This window comes from Lissotriton helveticus, chromosome 1_1, assembly GCF_964261635.1.
Source record: "Lissotriton helveticus chromosome 1_1, aLisHel1.1, whole genome shotgun sequence".
Taxonomy (NCBI): domain Eukaryota; kingdom Metazoa; phylum Chordata; class Amphibia; order Caudata; family Salamandridae; genus Lissotriton; species Lissotriton helveticus.
Window position 1 is genome coordinate 378,985,076 of NC_136057.1, and position 13,602 is coordinate 378,998,677.

At 49.5% G+C, this 13,602-nt stretch overlaps 1 protein-coding gene across 4 annotated transcripts in view; it reads left to right on the forward strand.

Moving 5' to 3' along the window:
• The window catches only part of LOC144809415 (sodium- and chloride-dependent GABA transporter 2-like), a 944,332-nt gene that overhangs the window by 456,968 nt on the left and 473,762 nt on the right, over window positions 1-13,602 (forward strand). The gene's annotated exons all lie outside the window — the stretch shown is intronic.

A 13,602-nucleotide genomic window follows, 5' to 3' on the forward strand; every position in this document is an offset into this window, starting at 1 on the left:
ATCGGGACGGCTGTTGTACACTTACAGTGGTAATACAGGAACTTCTCACCTGTCATGCTACACTTCAGATCCCAGAGCTTCTCATCGAGCTCCTGCAGTACGTTTAAAGTGCTAGCTCAAACACTTCTCAGCAGTTATCCTATGCATCTGGCAAGACAGTCTCAGCACAGCACTGCAGGACTTCTGTTGTACCCTTAAAGTGATATACAGGCTGGCACTACTTATTTATGTTCCTACATCTCAGCTTCTTTGATAAGGCAGCACGAGCATGCCTCAGAGGGCCTGCCACTGCTGGTATAAAGTGGTAGTGCAAGCACTTCTTAGCTGTCCTGCTACACTTCACGTCCTGTTATAAGGCAGCCAGGGGCGGATTGGCACTCAGGCATCGGCCGAAGGGCCAGTATCCCAGTGCCCTCTGTGGGCCGTTTTTTTTCTCCTCTTTCCCAGCTCTCTTTGGGACTGGGAAAGGGGAGAAAAAAAACGGCCCACAGAGGGCACCGAGACAGACAGAAAGGAAAGCAGCTTCGCTGGTCGGCTGCAGCGATTATCAGCTGTGGCCTCCTTCACACCCTATCCTGCACAGCAATCACGCAGAGGGTGGGCTGGGGAGGGGTGATTGTGTGCCAGAATCGGCCTCCCTGGGGGCTGTTGTGTTGGGGCCCTAGGCCCACATGCTAGTCATAATTGCGACACGGACACTAGATGTATAGTGGGTTAGTGAGCCACAAGCATGTGCGCTTTGCTCCTTTTATTGACTGTGTCACGTGCCTCGTGACACAGTGGTGGGTGGGTGTAAAGTGTATGATCACTTCCGGCAAACAACTAAAATGTGTCCAGCAGGACACAACATTCCTCCCAAAATTTGATAAAAATTAAGGAAAGACAAAAGTCCGAACCTGTGGGAGGAAGTACATAAATATACACTAATTACAGATTTACATTGAGTCTCTTCAGCTGCTTGCTTGATGACGACGGTGGAAACTGCTGCTGAAATATTTATTCTTCTTGGCTCGATGTCCTGGTTCTCGGTGGGCGTGCTCTTCTGCACTTGCGCCGTGGGAGTGTGTTGGTCAGTCCACTGAGATCTTGCTTTTGAGGGTGACGCCAAACAGGATGACCAGAAGTTAGACTTGAAGGATGTTGTCTTCTACTGGTCCGTCGGTTTCTTCACTGTAGGCAGCTTGGCTTTACCTTACAAAGGATGGAGTGTTTGAAGGACATTCTTCTCACTAGGACGCCCCTCTCTCGGGTGTTCTCCTGCCACGAGATGTCCCGGAGGCCCTTTTCATCAGGTTTCCACTGGGCCGGGTATTCTTCCACAGCGTTGCTCCAACTCCACAATCTGCGTGTGAATGGAGGAGACAATGAGGGTACTACCTCACAAAGTCCGTAGCTCCACCTGAAGGGTAGTTGTTGACTCCTGCCTTTGCGCACAAGTTCCTCTTCTCCCTGGGACGTGCAGGTTAGACGGCGATGGATCCATCTCTCTTGTCGGGACCCTCTGCCACCGGTGTCCCTGAGGCCTTTACCCCTTGGATCTCCACGGGCTGGTGTGGATTGGTCAGTTCTCCTTGTTCAGGCCGTCTGAGCTCCCTCCGCATCCAGGTTTCCGCTCGATCCCAAAGGTGGGTGTTGCCAATGGTCCGGCCTGTGCTCTCCTACCGTCCACGGGTCGTCGGGGTCTTGTGAATAGGTGCCTGTTCTGTTCTTGGTGCTATCAGTGTTCTCCTGGACGTGTGGGTCACTGTACACGATGTTGTGGTGTGTGTCACCTCTTCTTCTTGTAAGTGTGTAGACTTATCACACCTCTCCTCACCTTTTCCAGATGTTGTTCTTGGCGTCGTGCCACATGACTTCTTTCTTCATTCTTTCTTTTCACGACACGGTACGGTCACCTTTCTATCTTAGTCTTTCTGACCAGGCTTCTTCAAGCAGCGTGTACTCCGCATGTTTCCCTCTGGCCTTGTCCTGGCTTTAGGACACTGTCTTCTCTCCACTCTTCTGTGACTGGACCGGTCGTTACGATCTTTTCTCTTGCCTCCAGTTGCTTCCAATTCTTGTAGGTGTTGCGTCTCTCCGGGTCTTCTTCCGGACATTCTCCTGATCTCTCAGTTCACGGGCGTCTTACGGCAGGACATCTTCATCCTGACTACTTGGCAGAATACCTTTGCTGCGCCTTTATGGCGGGTCAGCATTCCGGCGACCTGTTGGCAGGTCGGTTTTCTTCTTTTTCCTTCTCGGGTGACCATCTGGGTGATCGGCTTTTGTTTGGGCGCCCCTCCGGCTGGTCGGATCATCCTTTTCTTCTTGGGCGATCTTCTTTGCTACCAGATGGGGTGGACAGTTCCTCTTCGTGAGTCTTCTCGCTATCCGCAATCGTTGGGATCGCTATTTGTTTCTGCTGCAGTGCTTTTGCGTTGGCGCAGTTTCATCTGCGCTCTTCGTGTGCTCTGCTGTTTCCGGAGGGTTACTTCACTGCTCCATGGACCTTCTCCGGTGGGTGCACTTCTCGTGCGCGCTGCCGGTGAGGCTCTTTAGCTTCTTGGCATGGTGATCTTGCATCACTCTTTCATTGCACGTCATTGTGCATGGCATTTGCAAGTTTGTGCTTCAGTTCGTACCGTCGTGGTACATCTTCAGTGTCGCTTTGTTCCTTGCTCTTCTTTAGCTTCTGTGGCGTCTTCGCTCTTTTCCACGTGCATGCTGCACTTCTGCTTCTTCACACTTGGGTAATTGCTGCGTACTTCTTCTAGTACTTGAGGTGTGGCTTCCTTACTTTCAGGCACTGTCCTGTACCGTCCGCGTCCGGGGTACACTTGCGCTCTTCCTTCGGTTGCCTTAGAACCTGGCTGCTTGCGGTAGACATTGTGAATCTCCCTCGCTGTCCAGCGTAATGTTGTCTCTCCTGCGGTGATCACCTCTGGCCACTAGGCGTCACCTCAGCAGTGATGATGGGTCTCCGTCTTCGTCCGCGTCGCTGCAGGCTTGCTTCACCTCAGCAGGCTTTCCCTTGGGTTGTCTTGTGCTTATTTGTTCCTTTGCTGCAGTACCTGATAAAGTCCACTAGATGGCAGTGTTGCTCCACTTTGCTGGCAGTCCACGTCGTTGTATTCCTTTTCTGGAGTTTTCTTTCTAATGGAGCTGCCTGTGCTGTGTTCTGCGTGTGAGTAGGTGGTGCTGCAGTCACTCTGACTCCACTGGTGTGCTGGGGGGGGCAGAGGACGACTTCTGGGAGCTGCTGCCTCCTGGATGCCTGGTAAGTTCTGTCTTTTCCTTTGGGGCTTAATTATGAAGGGGGAGGGGGAAGCTGAGACTCCAGTCTCTTTCAGCTGTGCAGGTATGAGGATTCTTTTGTGATCATCGTGCCCCTGCTCCAGTGTCTCTTCGGAGGGGGGGGGGCGGCACAGTTACTTTGCGACTGCCTCGCTCAATGCTGTCCTGCCTGCAGCTGTACCAGCTGGGCGCACACTTCACTCTCGCGCTCTTCTGCCGGCCGGCCTGCTCAGTCCCTCTCAGTTTGCCGGCAGGCAACCCGGTCTCCTTTGCCCTTTCCACCCCTCGCAGCACACCCGCCTTGTCTCTCCACGGGTCGTGCCAGGGCGGGCTGATGTCAGCGCTGTGTAGACCAGCCGCGGGTGGGCTCCGCACTGGCTGGCTTTCTTGGGGGTGCAGTAGCTGGCAGCAGTGCTCGCTGGTGCAGGCGGGGGTCGGGAGGCGGTTAGCTACTTCGCTCCCTCTTCCCGTTGTTCCTGGCAGTCACGGAGGCGGGGTTGACTCCCGCGGACCTCCGGTCGCCCTGGTCGTTCACGGGCAGCCTGCGGGCTCACCTTCTGTTCTGCTGGCGTTGCAGCTGGCGTCGCGGCTCTCGCGGGTGGGCTCCGCACGGCTCTTCACTGTGGAGCACAGTCGCGGCGACCCGGGTGGGCTCCGGTCGGTCCGCTTATGTCCGTGGGCACTCCTGCGGCACAGCAGGGCTAGAGAGGTGCGGGGTGGGCTCCCGGTCACCTCCTCAGCAGGTACTAGGCCCGGGGCACGGCACTCGCCCCATGGGCCTCTCGGCGTCCGGCGCTGATCCTGGGGGAGGGGGCACGATGTTGTCCTTCTGCTCTCTCCCCCTTAACCCACGACAAAAATGACGGTGGCAGGCTGGGCTCAGCCACCACCTCTCGTCGCCATTGTTGTGTTGGGGCCCTAGGCCCACATGCTAGTAATAATTGCGACACGGACACTAAATGTATAGTGGGTTAGTGAGCCACGAGCATGTGCGCTCGGCTCCTTTTATTGACGGTGTCACGTACTTCGTGACACCGTGGTGGGTGGGTGTAAAGTGTATGATCACTTCCGGCAAACAACTAGAATGTGTCCAGCAGGACACAACAGGGGCCAGGTGTTGCTTAGGCCTTTGAGCCATTTTCACATTGGACCCCCTGGGGCCCACTCAGCCCAGAAACAGTGTTTGTTTTAACACTGCGCCCACAGCCCTTCACATGCAGGGCATAGTGGGCGAGGAAGAGAGGAAGAATGGGTCTCGCTGTTAGGGCCAGGTGATGTTTGGAACGAGCACATCTTCACCTCAGCCTCCCCCTGGCTACCATGGATGACCCAGCAGCTTTTTTGTGCTACCCTGCCAGGACATTGCCCTGAGACAGTGGAGGTCTTGGGAAGACCGAGTATGTTAGTAATAGCAGGGTCCTTGCTGCTTTTCAGGTGCCCCTGCGCTTGAGGGCTAGAATAATTTTGCAACAGAAAGGGGCCTTGCTGTTTTATTAGTTGCTCAGCTTTTAGGCCATTGTCACCTTAGCCCTGTGTCCTTTGCAAGAACAGTATCCTCCCACTTACATTCCTTGTGTGTGCATAGGCATATATGGCCTGATGCCAGAGTTGCAGAGATGGGGAATCATGTTTGAGTCCCAGCGTCTGCTCAACACCCTGTGATTCTGGGCAGATCACTTCATCACCCAGGCCCTTAAATAAAAAAAATCGGATCTTGAGTACTGTAATTGGTGCTCATGAATAGAACTCAGGTCTGGTTTTCTTATGTTGTGGATTTCTGATTTATGTGATGAATAGAGTCTGGGACATAGCTGGTTGGGAAAGAGTATCTAACGACATTGTGCAGGGTGTTAAGACTGCAAGTAAGTATTCGGTTTTCAGTGCAGTGCTCCTAGTCATTACCAATGTTACTGGCTCTGTAAGCTTTAAAATGCTTAATTTACTAAATATTTCTCTACAAATTAGACCTCAAAGAGTAACCAAATGGTATTTCAGGAAATGGCACGCCCCTTGAATGTAGGGCACGCCCCTTGAATGTGGGCCATGTGTCTTGAATGTTGGCCACGCCCCTTGAATGTGGGCCACGGCCCACAAATGCGGGCCACTTTTTTCGTCAGTGCCCGGGCCAAATTGTGATCCCAATCCGACCCTGACGGCAGCCCCGCTACTTCTGCTGCTGGGTGTTTAAAGTATTATTAAAGGCACTTCTAACCTGACCCGTGACGCCGCAGATCCTTTGTGAAGACACCTCCAGCTGTTGTATGTTTAAAGTGGAAGAGCAAGCACTTCTCGGGTGCCCTGCTATACATCCGATAAGGCATCCCTAGCACTTCTCAGTGGGGTCTGCTGATGTACTTTCAAAGTAGTAAATCAAGCACTTCTCATCTGCCCTGCTATACGTATAATAAAGTAGACCCAGCCCTTCTCAGGTAGGCTTCCATGTGTTTGGTGGGGCAGTTCAAGTAAGTCTCGCCTGAGCTGCCATATGTTTGGTGGGACAGAGGTGAACCGACACTTCTCAGCAGCGGTAGTGTACAACAGTATACATACTTCTCAGTATAGCTGCTACTAGTCGAGAGCACCAACACGTCTAATCAGGGTTTTTAATGCATAGGACAGAGCCAGCAGTGTAACTGTGCTTTCAGGTGCCGAGACCCAGGGCTTCGCGGAAGAGAGCTGGGGCTATATACACTCAGTGTTGCTATAAGTGCAGGCGGACAGTAGTCGCACTTTATACATTTAGTAGGACAGAGAAAAACTCCTCACCAGGGCTGCTCTTTACCTAATGGGTCAATGAATGTCCTCGCCAGCTGTCTTATTCTGCTTTTCGATAGGAAGCATGTCTCACTAAGATTGGAAAATGTTCAGCACAACAAAGCCTGACACCTCAGCAGGGAAGCTCTAATAGGATTTTTTAATGTAACAGTAGGGGGTTCATCTCAGAAGATTTGCGTAAGCCAATGACATTTAAACATTTAAAAAAACGTGTTTATAATATACTGAATAGGTGTAATTATGTTGATGGGACAGAGTTAAAACTTCAGCGGGGATGGTAAACATTTAGCGGGGTACTACTCGCACTTCATGTTAGTGATGCTTGGCCCAAATGGGACTTTACCTGCACTTTTTAGATGCACAGTTATTAGTGGAGAGCGATATCTGCACACCCTACAAAGAATTTGATATTGTGAGATTATGTACTTTATTCACGTTTCAGCGGTTGCATAGATAGAAGCCCGCATACGATATAGCACGACGAGAGCCTTGCTGCAGAACAGCACAGTTCATAGCCATACACAGATTGCAGAAACACCAGTAATGAGGCATTATGCTGACACTTCTAACAGATTCAAGTTTAGCAGCGGAAGGTGGAGTTCACCGAGCGGCACAGGTGCCTGTGGTAGAGAAGGACCGGTGCGCGGATTGCATTTGTCTTCTCAGGTACCACTCGCAGCGCAGGGCAAGCTAATACCTGCTGCCAGACGGATGCCTCCCGGGCTGCCGGTCCTAGAGGGGGAGTCCCATGCCTGCCCTGCGGCTGCTGCAACTTCCCAGCCTGAGCCCCAGTAGCACCACTCTGAACTGCCCGAGTCCCGAGGACGGGGCGGGGCTCCAGCAGGAACATGTGCAGAAGCCGCTCATTGGACAGAAGGCAGGTGTGGGATGGAATCCAGCATCTCCAGACGCTTCTAACAGCTGCGTCCATTGGGCGCATGCACCCATTCCACCTACTTCAGAGATTTCATGTTCCCATTGGCCACTTCCAGCTCCCCACACCGTGTTTTGTTTCGCAGGAATGTTACAAGCTTACCAATTCCTAAACTCTGAAAAGAGTGTTGAAAAGGGCTTATTCATGTTTCCAAAGCCATGATTCTACTGTTGACACCTTGACCGAGACATGACATGCATTCAAACAGTCACGTAATTGGCCGCCGTTTAGCTCCGAAAGGAGTTGCATATAATCAGGTTATTCTGAGGGTTCCTTCACATGAGGTCATTTAGACGACGCAGTGGAACGACGATGAGGTGCAGTATGTAAACAAGCAGCATGCGCTGCCCACCCCTCGCGCACACCGGCTCCTTGCGCATGCGTCGCTGCCATTTTTAGGTCAGGCAGCGATGCGAATACGAACAGTGCGGACTAAAACTGTAGTTGGTGGCCGCTGCTTCCGGACTACATGGAAGTCAATTGGACATCAACAGCCACATAAAACAAAGGAAAGAAATGCGAGAACAACACTGAGCCAATGGCAAGCAGCAGGAGAAACTACCGGCTGCTTGCCAACCTATAGAGATTACTTAAGGCAGTGGTTCCCAAACTTTTTTGACCCGTGGCTCCCTTGACCTAATTAACAGTTGGCCGTGGCTCCCTGCCATTTTTTTACCAGCGCACCGCGGCGCACACTTTGGGAACCACTGGTCTACATGAAGAATCAAGCCTAGACGTGATGAAGGATTCAGAGTAGCCATCGCCATTTAAACCTTTATTTGCAATCACAAACATCTTATAAAGTACATCGCAATGCATACAACACCATCATAGAGTAGCTGAGGGGCTGGCAGGTAGCTGTGCGCCAACCAGGGCAGACGGGACTGATTTAGGGAATTAATGAATTGTGAGAGTATAATATACTACATCAGCGCACCCTCGGTGCCCGCTGTGAGTTATGTGACTGTGTGTGCCTCAGCTGAGGCTTGCCCAATGAATGCCCAGTGCCTGTCAGTGTTCGCGAGTCAGCTGACTTTATTCATTTAGTATTACCTTTTCTATTTAACTGTGCAGGTCTGCAAATGTGCACAGGACTATAATAAAATACTTCCTCGAAAAGACTTGTTTAATATCATGATTGCACATTTGTATAACAGTACGATCTTACAAGGGCATTAGTTTAGTGCACCTCAATTTCTGGTTCTTCGGAGCAGTTTAAAGATCATCTTGTAGTTTCTTATTGCTCAGACGGCTGTAATTTCTGATATTTATATGTTTGCCTAGTTTTCTTCATTGCTTGATTTTGATTGGGTGAAAGTGTCACTCATAGTCGTTCAAATGTCACTCATAATTACAATGAAATCATGAAAATGTCACATAAAAATCTGAAACCTTGGCAGCTATGTAAAATGCACACCTGACATTAGCTGTAAGAGCCCCCGCCCTGGCCGGCCTTATCTGCACAGACAATGGGAGTCCAGTAATTAGCAGCTCGTTACTGAGGCAGCAGGAGCAGGCAAGGCGCCGGGGCTGATGAGCACGGCCCTGGAGCCATTCAGATGCAGAGGGCGAGGGCTGGGATCAATTGACCTGGCAGCACAAAGGAGGGGGAGGTCTTGCGGCTGCAGTTTTCACAACCCACATCCTGCACGGCGTCGCGGTGCCCCTGGCTTCTCATCACGGCGCACCAGGGCGCCGCGGCGCACACTTTGGGAACCACGGACTTAAGGTCTCGCTGAGACAGTGCATGCAGGGCATGCGCTGCCAAGGCGAGACCTAAAAAAAATAAGTCCATGAGGAAACATTAAGCACACAGCAAATAAGTAAAGAAAACCTGATTGATTCACACTGCAAGGCAGGCCAAAAAAACAAGCGTTGGGGAGCACTTACCAAGAAGACCGGTGCTGTTGGGAGCAGCAAGGTGGGAGGGAACCAAGCTATGTATAAGGCTGCAATGCCCATAAAGGAGGAGGGGCCATCACACACTGTACAGTGTGATGGCCAAACAAAGTGAGTGAAATCTCCAGCTAGGGAGCTAAGCCCACAAAAGAGGGACATTTAAACAAATGCACCAATAAAAAGTCAGCATTTGTAAATGACACAGATAACAGCCAATGGCAAATAGTGGCTTTGCCAGAGCCCATAGAAGCGGATACAACCAGACTATTGAGGCTCGAACTAACGAGTAGCAGATACTGGTTTGCTTCTCTTTAAGGTAAGCACTGCCTATTTCGATAGTCCAGTGCAATGACAATCAGCTGTTTAAACCTGTGCGGAATCAATACGCAATGCCACAGAAAGCGATAATGCTTCGGCTGTTTTCAGCACACGCAGCTTTTCATTACACAGATCTCCTGTCAGTAGCTCAGAATGAGCTAAAATGACTGGATACCAATAAATCTCAAATCCTCCAAAAACATGTTAAAATGACATTAAACACAGCACACCTCATGTTTGAGCATGAAACGTTATGCTCTTTAAAATGCTGCTATGTGGGATGAATGCACTGCTCAGCAACTGTCACATCAAAGCCTCACAAGAATAACAGAAAGCTAAAAAGAGTCTAAAATACTTTAAATTAACCAGTACATTCCCAAAATATGCCCCACAACAAGCGTGTTTCTGTGCCCCCGAAAAACTCCAAAATTTAAGGCAGAATCACTGCTGTTTACAACAGTCACTTCAAATATGGTATTCACAACACGTTTCCCACCAAGCCTTTAGTTTTCCTCTGTCACCAACTTTGTAATGATGAACTCCATGCTCTTCATGTGAGAAGAAAAGGTATTTATTCGGAAGGTAAATGGAACACATCTCGTATGTCGCCACATTTCATGCTCCGCCAGTGGTTCAGTGGCATCACCCACAGTGTCATCACCCCATGTCTCTCAAGACACGTCCATCAGGATATTTGTCCTTTTTTAGTAGAGAGTAATGACTTAATTTTGGGGGTGCAGGTAAGGAAGTTCACACTTTCCTCAAGTTTCTCCACCACATGTGCATCCCTGAGCTCTTCAGCTCAACATTTCAACAAGGGGCCAGTCACAAAAGAGGGGAGGGAGCACACTGCCTAGCATACCAACACACAATTTACCCAGATGCATTGTGGTAAATGCAGTTCATGAATACACTGACTTTGGTTTAAAAAGTCTTTAGTGTCTACCATTGTGGGTCCAGCCAGTGCTGCTATATGTAGATGTGTGTTTCAGTATATTTGTACATCTTCAGTAGAGAATAACCACCTACATTTTGCAATGCTTCCCACAGTCTTCTCAGGTTTCTGAAATGATACTCCCAGAGTGTAGGTGCATCCGAGAGCTTGTCAGCTCAGCAACTTAACAAAGAGCCAATCAGAAAAGGGTGGAGAGAGCACACTGCCTGGCATACCAGCACACAATTCACCCAGGTGCATTGTGGTAAATGCTGTGCATGATCACACTGACTTTAGTTGAAAGTCTTTAGTATTTAGTAACTGCTGATAACTACTCATGCCAACAGGATCTAAAGGTGGCATAATTGGAGTGGTTACAATATGGCCTGGTTTCAAGTTAGCTGGCGAAATACCATTTTCCAAGGTAGAATTGACAGTGGCAGGTTCTTATAGAAGAGCACCACTTGCCATTGACTGCTTCTTACTATACTTTTAATATTCCAAGGTGATCATTCCTACAGAAGAAACTAAAATATTCTTTATGCTATTCCTACCCAATTCACAAAATGCATCCCACCTAAGTGTACTGCATGGGGAAAACTGCCACTTTAACTGCTTTTGTCCTGATAATGTGTAACCACTGTGAGAGGTTGGCCTGGTATATGATGCTCACTAGTTCTATTGACCACCTTGTACCATGCCAAGCAACCCTTATGATGATTGGTTGTAAGTCAACCTTATAGACCAGCTATCCTAGTGGTAGCATGGACAAAGCAGTCTTAGGCTAAACTCTGTAAAGGCATGTGAAGCAAGCTGTTTTACCATACACAATCCCCTTGAATACCAAATGAAAGGACACCACACAGATATATATTGAAAATATATATATATTTATTTACTACAAATATCCCCTATACTCTTTATGAGCACAGAAGCAAATGCGTTAAAACAAAACACAGTTTAAATATACAAAAGTTGCACAATATGGATGAGCCCTAGGGGCCACCTAAACCATATACTAAAATAGTGGTATAAGGACCACCAATCGGAAAGGAAATAGGCCTAGGACCTGGGGAATCGCTGGAGCTGTTCGGGACTAACAGTGAAGAAGTCCGGAAAGGCCCGCGGGACTCGGGTGCAGCGCTTAAAGCACACGCACGCACCAATGCAATGTCAATGGTGCGTAAAAGTTATAAAGTTACTGTTTTAGGAACCTTCCGACTGACCTAGAAGGACAAAACTTTAGATATAGGCACTAGAGGTATGTACCAGTGTAGGAACACCGGCGTTACTGAGTTACCTCACCCACAGGAAGCGGGTGCACAGGTGCCAAGTAGTGTCGGGTTTCGTCACGCAGGTCGATGGTGCCTGGAGATGAAGATGCTGCAGGCGGGTCGTCGAGGAGAGTTCCGGTGGATCCATGGATGGATCTGAAGATGTGAAGACCTGAAAGCAGAGGGGACAGTGTTCAAAGTCACTAGGCAGTGACTACCGTGGAACCAGGATGGAACCAGTCGATGTCGGTGCAAACAGGTGATGAGGTGCAGCTTGTCTCCGCAGCCACGTGGACACGAAGAAGTCGAGGACGTCCAGGAGTCGATCACGAGCTGTCCCACAAAGGCTCTAGCTGATGGCGGTGTCAGCTTCTTGATTGGAGCAAACAGGCCTTGGCTAATGCAAGCCATGCAGGAAGTAGAGAAAGCTTGTTACTCGGACCAGCAAGGTCAGAGCGGGTGCTCTTTCTCAGGGGAGCGAGGGCCAGTCTGGAGCAACCAGACCAGCAGTGTAGATTGTAGATTTTGTCGCCAAGATGGCCACCAGCCAACGGGCTAGTGACCGGGATGACGCATCGAGTGGCAAAGTGCAAAAGGGCCCCACGCAGATCGTGGAGATGCTGGGGGGCTGATCTTCGGTGCAAATGCTGCTCGGTGGTGGGGCTTCTCAAACCCCAAAGCACAGCATCGAGGGTGCCTCAGGTGCTGCGCAGTCAGCTTCTCGGGGGTCTTTCAAGATGGCCGGTCCCACGTCTCTCGGTGCCTCCACGGGTCTCTTCTTTTCAGGGACTGTGGATCGGGCTGAGAGATGTCTGGGAACCAGGTCTTGTTGGGCTCTGGGCTCGGGCAGCGGCAAAGCAGACGTTGAGTTGCTGGTTGGTGCCTGTATTCACAGGGTGGTCACTCCTTGGCCACAAGGGAGATTCTCTTCAGTCTTCTGTGCAGCAGAATGTCGAAGTCCAGTTTTCTTCTTAGTTTCAAGTCGAGTTCAGGATGATCTGAAGTCTTGGGACACAGCTCCTACTCTCTGAATGGTCCCACTCTTCTCCCACTGCTCCGTGTGGCACAAGTTAAGCTAGAGTCATCTATTACATACGGCAGTGAGGCTCTAAAAGGCATAGACGTGAAACTGCTGGACACAACCATTGCAAAGGCCTACCGACTTCTCTTTAACCTGCCAACCTACACCTCACAAGCCCAGATCCAGTTAGAGTTTGGACTGACCTCCCAAAAGCTTGCAAGAAGAGGTTCATACATAAAGTGCTGGCAGAAAATAAAGAACTTGCCAGAAAATTCACTGAACCATCTGCTATGGCTAGACCTAAGCAGGTCTCTTCAACTGCCGGCGAAAACTTTCCTAGAGGAATCCCTGACTGTCACAGGTCTAAAAGAACTATGGGAAACTCCATTACCGCATGTGCAATTCAAGCGTGTTGTAAACAAGAGCATAAAAAGACATTCGCACTTGGAAGATAAAGCGACCTTTTCACAAAGGCGACACGCATGGATGACTATGTCCACATACAAATCGCCTGGGTTAAAAGCATACTTTGGTCTTGGGTATGGCAGAAAATCAAAAGAAGCCTTCTTAAAACATAGGCTAGGAATTCTACCCTCTATTCCACATCTGCAACCATGGCTGAGAAGGGACTGTGGGACAAAATGCAGGCTGTGCGGGGCAGAGAATGAAGACTTCGAACACCTACTATGCACCTGCCCAAGGCTGAAAGAGGAAAGAGTAGCCCTGTTAAAAACTGCCTTCAATGAACAAAAAATCCGCACATGCAGACAAGCGGGTCTCGCTTGTTTCGACCCAGGCCTTCCCCCATTAAATGGGAAGTTGGTCAAATTCCTGAAATGTCTGGAACTGAAACTAAAAAATCTGGAAGATGGCACCAGACCGGATTAGTTGAAAATTGGCCAAGACACCACACTTCGACCACACACCCGCACCAAACTGTTTTTATCAAAGTTCTCTTGTTTTAAAAATAATATATTTTTCTTATAATCTTTTATCCGAAGATATGACCTATCAATGTACTTTTGTAATGGTTTTAATTAACCTAAAACAACAAAAATTACTTACTTACTACACACAGCTCCTACTCTTATTCCAAATCTAGGGGCCAGATTACCTGCTAGGTCCCTCCTCTGGGTGGGACCAGGAAGGGGGGTGGTTGCACCCCCTTTCCTTT